The sequence below is a fragment of the Toxorhynchites rutilus genome, chromosome 2 (genome assembly GCF_029784135.1).
Source record: "Toxorhynchites rutilus septentrionalis strain SRP chromosome 2, ASM2978413v1, whole genome shotgun sequence".
Classification (NCBI taxonomy): Eukaryota; Metazoa; Arthropoda; class Insecta; order Diptera; family Culicidae; genus Toxorhynchites; species Toxorhynchites rutilus.
Window position 1 is genome coordinate 125,398,454 of NC_073745.1, and position 16,250 is coordinate 125,414,703.

Sequence of the window (16,250 nt, forward strand, 5' to 3'; positions counted from 1 at the left end):
TATTTTAGAATACTGTTCAATGAAATGTATAAATTAATGTGAGTGGCGTGGAATATTTATTAAATATAATGCATTATATCATTTTCGGACTATTCTTATTTGATTTTAGTCCTTTTGTCACCGGATTGAATGGATTCATATATTATTCTTCGATATACTCGTCGTTATATTCATACGTGCAAAAGTAAAGTACAAATGTTTGACATTCGTATAGTTGTTCACTAAATATAATGGTCACGCATATACACACTTGTGCAATAAATGCACTTGCGGAAGAATTGTAAACTGTAAATTATAAATTAATCGGTGGCTTATGGTTATTTTTACAGTTACAGCTTCGGGTTTTTTCTATAATATATGAGCTGAACAACATCGACGATAAAACAAGTCGCAGGGAGTTCCTAGATATCCTTTTATATCATTTTTTATGCCCCATCAAAAACAGGCATTAAGTTTTTGTTAACCAAGAACACAGAAACAAAGAATATTAGATATAGGAAAACTTGAAATTCCAGAAACCATACAATCGAATAATTAACCGACGTCTCTAACTGCAAAACGCGGGAAAAATACCTACATCACCGACCGACACCGAAAGTCGATTTATTCTCTTGAGCTGAAACATATAAGATAGAGAATATTACAAACCTAACTTTAACCGTAAAAGACTTACCTTTCAACTTTTCAATGCTCTTATTCCCACCAAAACAATACCACACACAAAGAGCAAAAAAAAAGATATTGCAAAATATTGTAGATTGTTTACATACAAAATCCAAGATGGCTGAAAGGCCTTTCTCTCAAGTCGCGCTACCGTATTGTATCTATCGTGGATTTTTGCAAGAGACGCCATCTAGACGTCAACCTTATGAATTTTTCAGTCGAACTTTTAACGAGGTATCAAGGATTCCTACTTATAGGCAACGAAATGTACGTGGAGATAAATTTTGGACAGCTTAGTAACAGATGGAGATGCGATCCTGTTTTTCGGTCAAATTGTGAGGAACCCATATATCGTAGTGACTTCCACAAACAAGACTTTTGTACAAGACTTGAAAAACATAGATTTTATGGAAAATTTGTGGAATTATTGCTTGTAATTATTCTTGATCAGTGTCTCGATTCGGTTGACATTAATGACGGAATGAACTTTTCACACAACCCAATATTAATCTTAATACTATTTCAATTGTCTCAAATCTTGATATGTGCTTTTTTAAACGGCTAACAGATCCAGCTAGGTGCAGGTCAGACACGTTTTCGTCATCGTATTCAAGCGTGAGAGACTGTAGCCGAAAAAATCGATCATCCTGGTCCGGAAGGGGTAAACATCGGTATGCGTAGAAGTTCAGTGAGCTGGCGACATGATGAGATATCTTCCAAAGCAGTCTTGAATAATCGAGCCAAAGCGTTGCATTTGTACCCGCTTTTGTATACCTTGTTAGCAAAACGAATTCCGGAGTGTAAAAATGCATGGGGATATAAAAGTGTTGCCGACTTGAATGTATCTGCAATGCCGATTTTCCCAACATCTTGGTTTCAGAATCTGTATTGGGAAAACACATTCCGGTTTGTAGTCTGCATCTATTGCCAATTTCCCCTGGCTATATGGTTTTGATGTCTGTGTTAGGGAAACATCCATCCATTCCAGCGATCGTACCTCAATCGTTGCGCAATCATAACTGAGTGGATTTCCGAGCGGCGTTTGCTTATATACCGATTGGTGTGATTTCAATAGCCTGTTTTGAAAGCAATTTTAGGGCTATTTAAACAAGTTTGGATCAAAAAATAACAAGCATATCACGCGTAGACGTTTAATCTTTCGAATGAAGTGTTTATCATACCATTTCGTTCAGTTGTTTAGAAGCTATTAACGCTCAAATCTCGTTCTCCGGCGTAACGCTTTCGTTTTCGAAACTTTGAACTTACACCCCAGTATAGAAATGAAACACGTAGTCCTACGTCAAAACTGTTTTATTAACATGAAAACTACCCATTCGTTTGGCTTTTGCCAAAATTAACTTTTTTATTTACTTCATATTAACGTTTACTTACTACAAATACTACATTTGCTGTAAATGCACATTTACATTTGGAAGCCTCGAATCACTCGTTATTATGCCTATAGATAATGTTTCTAAATTTAAATTGCACAACGCAAGATCATAGAATTTGGTTGAACATCGTAACGGCAAGTCGAAAATGTTATTGAATGATAGCAATAACATTTTCGACTTGCCGTTACGATGTTCAACCAAATTCTATGATCTTGCGTTCATCGTGTCGTTAGTGTGCCGATTTCGAAGTTTATTTAAAAATATAATAAAGGGTGTGTCACATCAAATTGCATCACGGAAAAAACGCTGTAGAAATTTAATTTTTAGGAATTATATCTTCAGCGTTCGCTTATAATCAGATAAGAGTGTATAGATCACGTTGGCCATGCTTCACTGGTAATACTTCGTAAATTTGGAAAAATGTCGTCGAACGAAAAAGATCGTCGTGAATTAATCCTGTCCACTCATTTCGAGAATCCGGAGTTGTCACATCGGGACATCGGTAAGATGCTGGGAATCGTCCAATCCACGGTCAGCAGAGTACTAAAACGATACTTCGAGAACCTAACCATCGACCGGAAGGTGAAGAACGGCAAAAATGGATGCTCCGTCAGTGAAAAAGATCACAAGCGCGTAGTTAAGCAGTTTAGACGTGATCCGAGAAGTTCGGTCCGGGATGTCGCCAATAAGCTGAATTTGTCAAGTTCATTCGTCCAGCGGACCAAGCAGGAGGGCCTGCGTACATACAAGGTTCAGAAGGCTCCTAACCGCGACGAAAGGCAAAACATGGTGGGGAAGACGCGAGCCCGGAAGCTGTACACCGAAATGCTGACGAAGCCGCATTGCCTGGTAATGGACGACGCCAACGGGGTCACTTTCGTGCCAAAGGAAATGAACCCTCCCAACGCGCCGGAGCTTCGCCCAATAGAGAAATATTGGGCGATTATGAAGCAGGCCCTCCGGAAGAACCCAAAAGTTGTCAAATCGGAGGCGGACTTCAAGAGAAAATGGATTTCTGTTCAAAAAAAACTACAACCTGACGTTGTACAGAACCTTATGGACGGGGTAAAGAGGAAGGTGCGAGCATACGGGCTTGGGCTCGAAGTATGAATAAAAAGAAAATGCCAAAAGTTGTTTAATAGTTTTTATTTTACTGTCTAAAATTTTCAAAAGGATCGGTCTACTGGGCGAATTTCTACAGCGTTTTTTCCGTGATGCAATTTGATGTGACACACGCTTTATAGATATGAAACGGATATCCGGTAACTATCCGGTATCCGGCCTATCCGGCCAATATTTGCTATCCGACCGGATACCGGATATTGACACGGTTATTTGAACAAAACAAAATTGTAAGGGGTTGTATCTAGGAGACGACCGCATATTTTCGTTGTAGAACTACGCAATTATATTTTGCAATCCACTTGTTTACTTCTTCAGATATTATTTTAGAATGCATCGAAATTTTTGCAATAAATTATGTTCTTTGTTACAAATAAATTTGATGAACGTTCTTTTATGTTTGATATGATGCCTAGGACTACCAAAATATGTGAACGGAAGAATTGTCAAACGATCATTGTATTTTACATCTCCCTCTGAAAATATTCACATCTCATGTTTACGTAGTTCTTGAACCGTGAATGTTCATTCACCTTCACTCACCTACAAACATATTCCGGTCTGCACAACGACAAGCGAGTACAAAGGTACTCAACACCAAAAATACCCCGACTTGCATGTATTTGCAAAGTGGATTCTCCCAAGCACATTAATTTAGAAGTCCGTGTTGGGGAAATTCAGCTCAGTGGGAAAAAATACCCTTGATTTGCATGTTTTGACAGAGCAGATTCCCCAGGCACATTGATTTTGAAGTCCGTGTTAGGGAAACACAGCACGGTGGGAATAAAATACCCTCAACTTGCATGTATATTTGCAGAGCGGATTTCCACAGGTACATCGATTTTGAAGTCTGTGTTGGGGAAACCGTAAATCGGGCCAAACTTGGCCGTTCAAATAAAACTTGACATTTTACAGTTTTTCAATTGTTCATCTCATGAAAAATAACATTTTATTAATTGTGATAGACGCGTAGAAATATTTCTTATCAATTGATGCAAACATCATTCCGATCTGTTAAGGAATGTTCGAGTTATAAGCATTCGAAATACGGGTAGGGTTAGCACACAAATCGGCGGAACAAATGTATGGGAAAAAGGAAGTTCTTCCAGTTTTCATGAATTTAAACCGTTTAGAGATTAGCGAATTGTAATGTATAGCATATCAAACGAATCTTAGAGATTCCTTTCGATTCGATTGGTATGCAAATCATGAGAATTCACAATGAAAATAGTTATTAACGTTAACTTTATTTAATAAAAACGTGACCTGTTTTTTGATTTGGCACCCTTCCTGAAAGACGTAGTTCTACGTCAAAAAAATATCTTATTAACATAACACATAACATAACATAACATACGAAATAACATAGTAGCAAATAAACATCATTTACACGTGATTAAAAATAAGGTGTGATTACTGACATGTCAATGTTATTGAATGCTATTGAAATTGAATTATTATCAACTCATATCATCAAAGTTTTATTCAGCTCCATCGCTTTCGTTTCTTTGAAGACGGCAATGAGCTGTTACTTTCCGAAGATTCGTGTCAAGATATTTTTGAGACAATTTTGATTTTAATGATTTTTTGTGTGTCTGTTTACGTTTCGAGAAAACCTAAATGGTCTGACCTGAACCTCGGGTCTAAAAAAGTTGCAATCAAAATAATTTGATCTTCTCTTAAGTAGTTAGAACGAACTCTCAAGCGTTCAAATATGATCTCCTACGAAGTAAGTTTGGTGTTCTTTGTGCAGTCTCGTCCTTATCCAAATACCTTTTGATGCAGGAACATGTGAAATTATCTCGAATATATAAAAATCCAACGCACTTCTCCACCAGGCCTAACAGTTGTTAAGTCTTCAAATTAATGAATTTGTCGCCGATCATAATAATTTCGATTTGTAGTGAAGTAAGTGTACCCCCTCTCAGACTACCATCCCTGGAGACATTTCTAAATTTGTTCTCAATCTCAACGAAAATAATTAATTGCTGATTGCATGTTATTCTTACTCTTACTCGGCCAGTATTCGAATTATTTTAATACATACGGCCAGTATTCGAATTATTTTAATTAAATCTGTTTATAATAATATGAAACCATTATTAGAATAAAACTGATCTAAATTCTTTGTAGAAAACATGATAAACTATTAAATGAGATTTTTTTTCAAGTAGCAATAATCGCACCTCGGTATAACCTCATTGGTTACGATATCGCCACTGCGCAAAGCTAAATTGGTCGGTGTTAAGTCAGACCGGACCACGTGACATTTTTCTGATTTCGAGAAAAACGAACATAAAGTTTAATGCTCTACAATTTTCAAAGCATTCAATTTTTTTGTTGGCTACTCTCTGGCAATACTTTGACGTATGAAAGTTGTAAAAAATATCAAGTATCATGCCAACTGCATAAACTGCATAAACATCTGTTTGCGTTCAGCATAATAGTCTCTGCCATCTACTGTTGGCATAAATATGATTGCACGGCAAACATGTTAAGCATAAACTTCCCATTTTCAATCATCTTAGACAATATTCGTCAATAGTATTTGAATTCATTGTCATCGCTACAGCCTAAATTGCACTTTAAAATAGTACATTTTGCGATCATTCACACTGAAGACCAGCATTTTTCACTGATCCGTTCAGTCGAAGTTGACCATGTTAATTTTTTAATATACTCAAAATCTGCACATTTTACACTAACGGGTTCAGGCACATTTTGCTATTACCTATTAGCTTCAAGAAAATGTTTTGTTGGTTTGAATTCAGCGGTTAGATATTGTTTAAATTCAACATACAAATGATTGTCACATGGTGCACTTTGTCTGCTCATGATATAGAGCCATTTCGCCATAATAAATGGTACATGGTCCGCTCTGACTGCATACTATGATGGATTTTCGTTGATCAATTATAACAATTTCGATCCGTTATTCCTGCTGTATGCGTGATTTTCCAAATCTGATAAATGTGGTATGTAGTTCACATAATGCTTAATCAAATGTAATCAATAACTCGAAATTTTCAATGTAGCGTAGTCCGCCTCCTCGTGGTGCAGCCTGGGTAACGCTAAATGGACTATTCGGGCCCCTAATTCCACGGTGTGCAGTAACCGTGCCAATGGATGAATTGCGGAGGGGGCGATACAAATACGAAGTCGTTAACGGTACCTGTGGGGTACCAGGGCACCCCCCACAGTAATTTTGCCCCTACTGTGTTACTGCAGGACTCTGGCACAGCGGACCGGTGTTTTCCTAGCGACTCGTGGGTCTTTTATGAGTTTTACAAAAATCAAATCCAAAACGAATAAGAAGAAGACTATCTACCCCCAGAGGGTAGATAGCAGTAGCGCGGCGTGTAGTGTGGTGTGCGGTACCACCTTTCTGGTCCTAGAGGCCAAAAATGGGGAAGGGCTTCCTCGGAAACCCTTCATTATCAGTAAATCACTGGCCCAGCGAGTATATCGTTGGAGCTAGGACCAGTGATAGAGGTCGAAAGTATATCGTTGAAGTTTCCAACAGCTGGTGAAAATTGGAAAACTCATCGATAATACAGAGGTGAAATGTTCGTTCCACCCCACCCTTAATGTGTCCAGGGGGGTGGTTTTCTGTCGCGATGCGACAGATATGACGGAAGGTGACTTGGAGAAGGAGTTAAAACTTCAACAAGTCATAAAAGTTAAGCGCGTAACAAAGAAAGTAGAGGGAGTTGTCGTGAACACTCCTCTACTTATCCTGACGTTTAATACGTCCATTCTGCCGGAAAGTGTTCGGTTGGGTTTTCTGGTCATTAAGACCAGAAAATACATTCCCAAACCAACACAATGTTTTAAGTGTTACCAATGAACTGTTCTGCAGGAATTGCAGGAGCAACGGCCACTGCTTAAACAGCAGAAGTTGCCCTGTTTTTCTCAAAGAACAAAATATCATCAGGACAAAGATGAATGCTAACGTTTCCTTTGCAGAAGCAAGGAAACTCGAGACGGCCAAAACGGCGGCAACGTCGTATGCGGCTGTCTTAAAGTCCTCGAAGATAGCTGACCCTGCGCCAAGTGCCACTCCTAAGAGTGCCAGCACCAATAGCACACCAACGCGTTTGTCCTCCGATAAGGCTCTTATCGGAGAATTGAAAAAGAGGATCTCAGAGCTGGAGAAGGTCGTAAACGAGCTAACCAGAAAATTATCTGAGGGTAGTAGCACTCCCAAAGGGGGAGCTACTAGTTTGAGTAAGAGGCCCGGTGCAGGTCTCACCTCAAATCCTCGTAAGCCCACTCCTCCCAAGGTACCTTCTCAAAGAAGGGGGCTACCACGAGATCGGCAGCTGGGAAACCCACATCGACTGCGGCACCCGCCGCTAAGGTTGGGGGTTCCAGCGCCGTCTCTAAGTCTGGGTCTGGCTCCTTGCCTAGCACCGGCAAGTCCAAACCCAGCACCTCATCCTCCTCTGGGGAGGGTAGGGCCAGCGTGGCACCTAAGCCTAGCTCTGGTGCTGCTGCTGTACCGTTACCCGCAAGGGTTATCCCCCTAGAGGGGATGCTCAGTGCGCGGCTTCGGGTGCCAGTACGGCTATCGACTCCACGGCTGATACTGGGTTAGCGATATCAGCACTCTCTCCCGAGGAAATGCACCTCGTGGAGAGAGTGGCCGGTGTGAAGCGTAAGCAGAGGCAGAAGGACACCGTGTCTGGTAAGCCCTGCAGCCCAGAGGGGTTATCTCCGCCACTCAAAAAGAGTGGAAAAACGGAACATCCCCCTTCGAGCGCTAACTCGTCGCTTAGTATTGATTCCAATATTATTGACATTAGCTAACTCGACCCTATGTTTTTATTTTTCATTTTCAATATTCCGGAGAATTTAATTATTCAATGGAACATAAGAGGGTTACGACAAAATGTGGGAGACTTACAGCTTCTCAGCCGGAAGTTCTCCCCGGCAATAATCCTACTTCAAGAGACACTTGTTCCGAATGCTATCTTCCCTTGGAAGAGCATCGTAGAATATAGTTGGATCTATAAAGAGGGACATCCTACCCCCGGTAGAGATGGTATTGCCATTGGTATCCGCAAGGATATCACGTTTAAAGAATGCTCAATAACATCGAGTCTGCCGATCTTAGGCATTGAAATCATGTACCCCGTACATGTCATCGCCTTTAACTTGTACATACCCCCTAGATTTCACAATCACAGGGCGGTGGTGCAAGAGATCGAGCAAATTCTTTTAAACTTTATCGCTCCCCTCCTATTAGGAGGGGATTTGAACGCGCACGATCCTCTCTGGGGATCAAGCAAATCAAACCGTAGAGGTTTGGCGGTGATCGAGCTGGCCAATAATCTTGGCCTTACCTTCTTAAATGATGGGGCTCACACCAGAATAGACCATATGTCAGGGCAAACCACTGCGATTGACCTGACTATGGTCTCCCCCACATTAACCAGTAAGCTTCAATGGTCTACTTCTGATGACACCTTCAGCAGTGACCATCTTCCAATTATTATCACCCTTGATAGGAACAAACCATCGATCAGATACCGTAAAAGGTGGAAGTTTGATGGAGCTGACTGGATGGGGTATCGGGACGATATAGATCGCTCACTGCGTGATTCCGCGCATCTTGATCTTGACCAGTTGACTGAGCTTATGTTGAATGCTGCTGCAAAGCACATTCCTCGCACTAGCGGGCTGCCCGGTAGAAAGAGGGTCCCTTGGTGGAACGGGGAAGTTAAAGAGGCAATACGTCTTAGACGGAAAACTCTTGGAGCACTTAGGAGGTTGAGTGACGACGATCCCAGAAAGAGGGAAGCTTTGACTTCCTTCCTTACAGCTCAGCGAGTTGCTAAAAAGAGTGTATAGAAATCTAAGAAGGATAGCTGGGTAAAGTTCATTAGTGAAATAAATTCTGAACTGCCAGCTAAAAAGTTATGGCAGAGAATCAATTCACTTAGTGGGAGGACGATTCAAGAGTCCATCAAGCTGGTAAACGGTAATACCACTACCGATGACCCCGCTTGTACTAGTGAAATTTTTGCCGAATACTTTGCGGAAATGTCGGCTTCGAATGTTTATTCTACGCAATTCAAAGAGCTAAAGGAGGAATGTGAAAGGCTTCCTCTCGTTTTCCCAACACACAACTCGGACAAGTATAACGAAGTTTATAGCCTATCCGAACTTGATTGGGCACTCAGTAGAGTGAAAGGGCAGGCATGCGGTGTAGACGATATAGGCTACCCCATGTTAAAGCACCTCCCAATCGCGGCGAAATGCTTGCTGCTGCAAGTGTATAACGACATATGGATGGGTGGCACCATCCCTAGTGTGTGGAAGACTGGGTTCGTAATACCTTTACCCAAGTCCAAAGAGAAAACATCTAGTGTCAGTGGCTATAGACCCATAACGCTACTCAGCTGCGTGGGGAAGGTAATGGGAAAGATGGTTAACAGAAGACTGACTGAGGCGCTGGAAAGAGAGAAGCTCTTGGACGAACGGCAGTTTGGATTCCGCTCTGGTAGGGGAGTCGAAAGCTACCTAGTAGAACTTGAAGTATGCCTCCATAAGCATTTCAAGCCCTCACATGTTAGCACCTGTGCCCTCTTAGACATTACTAAGGCTTACGACCAGGTGTGGCGGCGCCATATTCTGGCAACGCTTGCGAACTGGGGTTTTGCGGGAAGAATGATGGCATACCTTGCTAGCTTTCTAACCGACAGAACCTTCAAAGTAGCAGTTGGGGATCGCTTCTCCAGTGAGAAAATTGCCGAAAACGGAGTTCCCCAAGGTGCAATCCTATCGGTCACTCTTTTCCTGGTAGCAATGAATTCGATTTTCGATTTCATCCCTGATGGAGTGAAGGTCATCCTCTATGCGGATGACATACTTCTAATATCATCAGGCTTAGTGCAAAGATCCAGGAATCGATTGCAGAGCGCAGTCAAGAGTGTATCGATGTGGGCAGACGAAGTTGGGTTCACGATTTCTAGTGAGAAATCAAGTATTTTTTGTCAATAAGACGACGGGCCAGGGGTGCACAAAGAGCTCCTATCTTTATGAATGGGAAAGCTATCCCAGAGGGATTCAACTCTACACTCCTCGGAGTCACGATTGATAGAAACTTGAATTTCAAGCTAAATGCAAAACTGGTCAAGAAAAAGATCGCGGATCACCTGAACGTTCTAAAAGCGATTAAAGGAAGGCTGAAAGGCAGCCCACGGGACTCCCTTTTGAATATTTTCAAAAGCTGGATAATCCCACGACTGGTGTACAGTATCATCCTCGCTAGTAAAGCGGATAAATATTTTCAAATGCTGGAATCAGCCTATAACAGCGGAATTCGCATAATCACGGGTGCGTTTTATAGTAGTCCTATTAAGAGTCTACTTGCTGAGATAGGGGAACCACCTTTCGAGATGGTATGTGTGCAGAGGATGATCCATGCACTAGTCAGGTGGGAGGAGTGCCCAGCCAACCTATCGTTTGATACCCCATACGGGGTTAGGGCCAGGCAAAAATATCAAACCCTAACGGGGGAGATACTGCCTCGCCCCCTGCGGTTAAGTCGATGCTCTCCTAGAGCTTGGGATGCCGTTCCTCCCTCCATCAGCTGGAGGGTAAAACGGTTCGTTAGGGCTGGGGATAACCCCCAGAAGGTGCAAGCGGTGGTGAACGAGGCCCTACGTACTGACTTTGCTAACAAACGCATTGTCTATACTGACGGGTCCGTCACTGCACTGAGAGAAATAATTAGTAAATATAACGAATTTTTTGGTAAATACTACCAATCTATAGTCATTTTCGACCGTACTAATAAACACATATGTCAAGCAGAACCATGATTCGGAAGCCCAATATCGGCTACATTTTCTCGCCGAAAATGCACGTATCAGAATTATATCCTTATTATACCTCCGTATTGCCTTATGGGAACAATGAAAATGGTTAATACGCGCTTTTCTCACCAGTTTTCAGATATGACAATATCCAAGCTTACTAATGTTATCGAGCAAAATATACTAATCTCTGGTTGGGATGCGGGTTTGTTGACAATATATACAAAAAATTTGTACATTCTACTAATTTTGCATTACCAAATGTATTTAGTAGTTTTCGACCGAGGATTTTTCTAAGGGTGATGACGCATCAGCCATTGGGATACTCGACTGTAATGCTAATGCGGGCGCTACACGAATCGTCCAACGTTTCACTCGAATGTTGGACTCAAGCATTTGATTCGATGAATCGACAAATGTTGTGACGAATGTGCTGCTACACGGTGAAGTGAATGTTCGATTCAATGCAATCGGTCCAAACAATCGGCGAGTATTTGGATCGAATGTTTATTGTTTTTATTTACCAATTGCTGCCGTAGCAATATCGGCATGTGAATTAAAAATGCTTGAAAGAAATAAACGCAAAAGACGTGCTACGAGCTGGTGGATGTTATTCTTTAAATAAAAGTAGAGAAAAGTGAGTTGAAAGAAAAATTTTGTTCAAACCGTAATGAGATATATATAAACTTTTAGGTACGACGGATCGGATATATTGATGGATTTATGGTTGATGGTCAGGAAAATTTTATAACTTCTACGGAATGTCAGTTGAGATTTTAAATATTTGCTGAACTAAATTGGACAGGAAATAACAAGACAAGACACCAATATGAGACTTGGTATTCCAATAAAAGTCAATCTAGCGGTTGCTTTACGGTTCTTAGCAGTTGGTGATACTTTTATCATCCTTGGGTATCTATATAAAATATCTCACCAGTCTATAAGCAAAATCGTCCTTGTGGTTTGTCAGGCACCTACTGGAGGACTGAAAGATGAAATGCAGATAAATAAAATACAATATAATTTTATAAATATCTATTGTTACAATCAAAAAACATATAGTAAAGAAAAGTATAGTGTATTTTGTCATTATTTACTAACTCTAAAATATTAGATGCTGTTTTATAACAAAAAGTTACTCCTTTTTCAAATTACACAGTTCATTCTGAATCAACATTCGAGTAAACACTTGGTTTGAATAACATTTCAAAGCTCTAGCGCTAGTTGGATGCTGCACAAGTTACACTTCGCACGTCGCTTTGCCCTTCTGGAGATGATTTTTGAAGTTACCCATAAAGCCGTTGGTATTATTGTTGGGTGTAGTAGCAGAAATGTTTCCCGTATTGTTCAGCTGCGGGTAACTATCGGCAAGAAGTCGCTCTTTCATAGATGCCACTTGCACGCTGTGAGGAATCTGTGAGATATACACGAATGATATTATTCTCATAACAAAAAGAATGTGTGCGATTATATCGTTTTTTGATTGGATGCTGTAACGTTAGGACTTTCAGATAGTTTGCTTAGGTCGGTTTTCTGAGAAGTTTTAACGCCATCTACGATGTCTTTTATCTCTGCCTGTTGCCCAACTTTCAGATAAAGTTTCTTCAATCGCCTTACTTTTTTTCAGTACGCGCGGATTCCATCAATTGTTTAAATGCAGCAGTTAATGATAATCTCGCCTTTGAATGTTTTCGTTTTTTCTACACGCGCTGTAGCTCAACAGTTCTAACCAATCCGCCTGAGGTAGTAAAAACAGCTGGCGAGGCACTTCCTGGTGAATTTCCCGTATTCATCGGAAAAAAATGGCTCGCTCGTGAATCACATGTTCTGAAACCCGGAGAAAGCTCATTCCATACAAATTGTAATCTATAACAAATTGCAGTATATAGGGAACGTGCGTCTGGAATATTTGAAAAACGATGACGCCGTTCATCAGTAAATTTGTTAAATAAATTGTCGGTTTCCTGGTGAAATATGGATTGCAGAGGCAAATTTAGAAAAATCGATACTACTTTCATTGATATCTATAGACAGGTCTGACAAAAGCAAGCTTGTGTAAACAGGTGATATACGATAAAATATTTTAACGTACACTCCCTTGACTAGCGCTATCCGAAAGACTTGACTTTCGGAGGAATTTGCTTTGCCTAGCGATATGTTGATAACTTTGTCCAGGCTGGTCGCGATTTGATACATCAACACGCCCACGGCCGAATCTCTAAATTCGGAGAAGCAAGCGTCGAACTGGGGCTTCGGTTTGTGCATACAATGGCCAACACTCTCAAGCCGGATCGACGTGACACTATCAGTTTGCGCCATCCTGGCTTATCACGACTTAAGCGTTCGTTTATTTTTTGACCCAACACAAGCATAACCTAGAAGCGGAAAAAAACTGTTTCATGCCGCGCGGACACAAAATCGTCGGAAGAGTAACACACCAACCTTCCACTGATTAAAAACATTTTATTGAAACACAAAGAATAGTGTTTTTTATACAACAAACCAATCAATCAACAAGAGCACTTTCGGCACCGCATATTTTGAATTTTACGAATTAATTCCATAGCTCTTACACCTACAACTTGTAAACAAACATATCTGTCAAGAATATACTCGGACGAATTGTGTAGCAGGGTAGCAGTGTATCGAATGTCATCGAGTGTCGAATCGAGCGAATGACAAAAATCCTTCGACTCGTGCCACTCGCGTTGGAAGGTAATCCATAACGAACGGATCACCTTCCAACGCGAATATTCGACACTCGACATTGGGGGTTCGTAGCTCGAAAGTCGGCTACACGATGCGTCGAATCATCGAGCGTCCAGCATTCGAGGGTGTTCGTAGCATCGTGTAGCGCTGGCTTAAGACTAGCATGAGAGTCCCCAATGAGTTTAGAATCTTCTCGTGTGAGTCTCGCCATTAAGTTGGCATTAGAGAGCGTCACCAATGCTGATAGCGTCGTTGTTTGTTCGGATTCGGCGAGCGTCCTCAAAGCTGTAGAGGGTGGTACTATCAAACACCCAGAGCAGCTGAGAGGAAGTAGTGCGATCCTATGTTGGATTCCGGGTCACACCGGGATCCCGGGGAACGAGGAAGCCGATCGGCTTGCTAACGAAGGGCGGAAAGGCTCCATTACCAGTATGGATATACCTGGTAAGGACCTCATTAGAAGGGCGAACAATTCCATTCTCCTCACTTGGGAGGCTGAATGGAATCGTGAAAGGGACCTGCCTTTTTCTTAGAATTAAAGCATCAACCGGCAAATGGAGGGACCGAGCCAACACGTATGAACAGCGAATTCTCTCGCGTCTTCGCATCGGGCATACGTGGTTGACTCATAACTTCCTAGCAAAGAAAGAAGAGCCCCCTACCTGTTGCGGCACCCGCCTGACGGTGGGGCATATTCTAACGGAAAGCATGCGAACTGCGGACCTTCGTAGGAGGTACGGCTTAACTAGTGGCCTAGATGTCGTTTTGCAGAACGACACACGGAAAGAAAGAGATACTCTGGATTTCCTTAAAGAGGCTAACCTGATTCTGTACATTTGATACTGCAATCAAAACTTGAACGCTTACACCCTGGTATCATGTACCAGGGTAATCTAAAAGAGGCGCCTGCGCTCACCTGAAATGATTACCTACAAGTATTGTGTAACTTTGAGTGGTTGCTCCCGGTGTGTAAAGGGGAATAAAGAGACGAATGACTGTCATACAGCTCAAAGTCTCTATAATTCAAAACAACAACAACAACCGACCAATTGGACACTTATTCTAAACGAAAAATTGAATATTCGTTCAAAATTTTTATTTAAAAACGTGTTTATTTCTTTCTTACATTTAACACTTTATTTGCACCATGTCATGCGCCGTTTCTCTCAATTTTGTATTTGCTAATAAAGAACCGAATATCCGGTCGCCGCATATTCGGCTATCCGACCTCGAAGCTGGCCGGTATCCGGTATCCAGCATCCGGTCAAACCACTATCCGTTTCATCACTAATATAGTATACTCCGAAAAAGAAACAAAGGTTATGTCATTGAATCTTTGAGGGCAGTAAGTATTTTGCAAGCATTCTGATTTTTGTCACATTGTCACAGTTATACTGAAATCTTTTTCCTATGTACTATTTCTTTCACAAATCTCTATCGCAATCAAATTTTTCTATGCAACCAATATCAAAATATTGGTTGCATAGAAAAATCTGTTGAAAATATAGTACTCAAACATCGAATTACTCATGTGTTTGATGGTAGTTATACACACTCTTGCTAAGCTTTGACTGCATCAGTTATTAAAAGTTTCGAAAAGTTTGCTGTTTTGATTAAATGAATTCAAGATTGTGATCATCGTATCGTTGCTTCGTCGATTTAGATGTTTATTTTTATTGCTGTTATATCAGAAAAAAATCATTCGACAGTTGCCGAGAAATGAGGTAATAGAATATAGTAAGAATAATAAAATGCGAGCGAACTATCATTTCTTTTCAGGCAACTGATTTTTGAGCACCAGAGATTTGTTTACAGAGCAATTTAATATTTAGGCACGGTATTTATTCCCGATCATAAAAACCTGAAAACGCTTAAAATAACTGGATTGCGCTTACTAGCTGTACTTACTTAAATTTTACTAGCTGTACCCTGCCACGCTTTGGATATCTAGTATTTCAACACAAAAACGCGCAATATACAGTTGAACAATCCGCACCCGAATCTACATCTCACAATTCCAAAGATTGATCTTGAGCGGCGCCAATCGAATAAAATTAAATGGATTTGAATTCATTATCGGATACAATTTTAGTTCACCATTTTTTAAACACTTGCAAAAAATTGTGTTGCTACCACATAGAATACGTATTCAATACTAGAAAGTTGGTTTAGGCTCACAGATTTACTTCAGAAGTGTGCTTATTCCATCTTAAAATCTTAAAGCATCCCGAGGGATTGGCAGTAGCAACAACAAACCTTGAAGTGGATTTTATATTGTGTCGTAATATGAGCTCCATCAGTGGCGAACTTTTCGAGTTTATGAAGCGCACAAAAACAAACAGAACAATTTTATATGCTCAGATTTTTTTATCAATTAAAAAGAATATCAAGAAAAGAAAAGATGGAATAGAGACCATGCACTGATATCTAAAGATCCTCATGCGATAAAGGATTGAGGAGTAAAGGGTCGAAATTTTTAAGCGATATCGAAACGCCTGTACTTTCGATATAAATCATGACATAAAGACAAAAAATTCAG

At 40.8% G+C, this 16,250-nt stretch overlaps 1 non-coding gene across 1 annotated transcript; it reads right to left on the reverse strand.

The window, feature by feature from the left end:
• Positions 1-5,274: 5,274 nt before the first annotated feature.
• LOC129772056 (U4 spliceosomal RNA) lies at positions 5,275-5,410 on the reverse strand. The gene has a single exon (XR_008742555.1). It is a non-coding gene; the product is annotated as a U4 spliceosomal RNA (small nuclear RNA).
• Positions 5,411-16,250: the final 10,840 nt, after the last annotated feature.